This window comes from Echinops telfairi, unplaced genomic scaffold (genome assembly GCF_000313985.2).
Source record: "Echinops telfairi isolate 266 unplaced genomic scaffold, ASM31398v2 ScPeMD7_655;HRSCAF=1070, whole genome shotgun sequence".
Classification (NCBI taxonomy): Eukaryota; Metazoa; Chordata; class Mammalia; order Afrosoricida; family Tenrecidae; genus Echinops; species Echinops telfairi.
In genome coordinates this window covers 19808671-19810083 of record NW_022104553.1, presented here as the reverse complement: position 1 = coordinate 19810083, position 1413 = coordinate 19808671, and positions in this window count along the sequence as shown.

Sequence of the window (1413 nt, the reverse complement as noted above, 5' to 3'; positions counted from 1 at the left end):
AACCACTGCACCACCAAGGCTCTTGGGCATCTACTAACCAATAGCAAATCAGTATAGCTATTTTGAGACCCAAACAGACTTCCAATCAAAAAGTATCAATAGCGATGAAGAGAATCACTATGTGTGATCAATGTTCAATTCACTGAGAAGAGAGCTATTTCTAAAATATGCAATTTTAATTTTAATGTATGCCAAATATAAGAAACATATTTATAGAACAACAAAGAGAAGATGACAAATATACTAACATAAGATCTCAACACACCTCTCCCAAATAAGGATAGGTCAAGAAGTCTATCAGTAAAGCTATAAATTTGAACAATACAATTAACACAATGACCTGTTGATTTCATATAGAATTTACATCTAATCGATAGAAAATATTGTTTCTTCTTCAGCACACATAGGAAACTTTATTTCATTTTTTTCTGCACAGGAAATTTTTAAGAGAACTCACTGACTGGAACACAGATCAAATTTCAACAAATATGAAAAATAGGTATCATAGAAAGTATGTAGTATGACTAAAGTAAAATTAAGTTAGAATTTAATTATGAAAAGACTGTTAAAATCTCCATGTGTGTTGACGTTTTTTAAAAAATTCCCAAATATCATAAGATTTGAGAGACCAAACATCATGAGGGTTTAACAATGTTAAGGATTGAATGATAGTAGCACAACGCACCTAATCAAACATTTGGGATGGAGTGAAAGTGATGTTCTCAGAGAACTGGATGCATAAATATTTTTATAAAGAAAGAAGGATCCCGAAAAGTAATCATCTACGTATTCAGCTTGACAAGCGAGTCAAGGAACATCTGAATTAACCAGTAAATAAACTAAGAAGAACGATGTTAATAAAATGAGAGCTAAAAAAAAGAGAGAGAGAGAGAGAGAGAAGCAAACAAACAAAGATAAAGAGAGACGTTCAACAATCTCCAGAGTGGGTTCTTTTAAACTAATCATGAAATAGACAATTCACAAGATTTAGGTGGAAGTAACGGAGTCCTAGTGATGCAAATGATTAAGCACATGGCTGCTAGCTGAAAGGTTGGTGATTCAAACCCACCCAGTGCCAGAAAGGCCGAGTGACCACCTGCCTTAACAAGGACAGCACAGGAAATCCTGTGGTGGAGGTGGCGCTCTATCACAAGGGATCGCTATCAGCCAGAACCAATGTGGTGGCACCCAACCACCACACTGTACCATCTAGAAAGAGGAGTCATTGGGTGGTGCAAACCAGGAACATGCTCAGCTGCTAACCGAAAAGTGGGAGGTTCCAATCCACCCAAAGACACGGTTAGATGAGAGTCTTCTTAGGGGAGCTTAGAACGTTGGAAAGGTAAGCCATCAATTCAAAACATTGCTGCATCCACTGAGAGAACAGGACCCAGACAACTGACATCTCAAAAG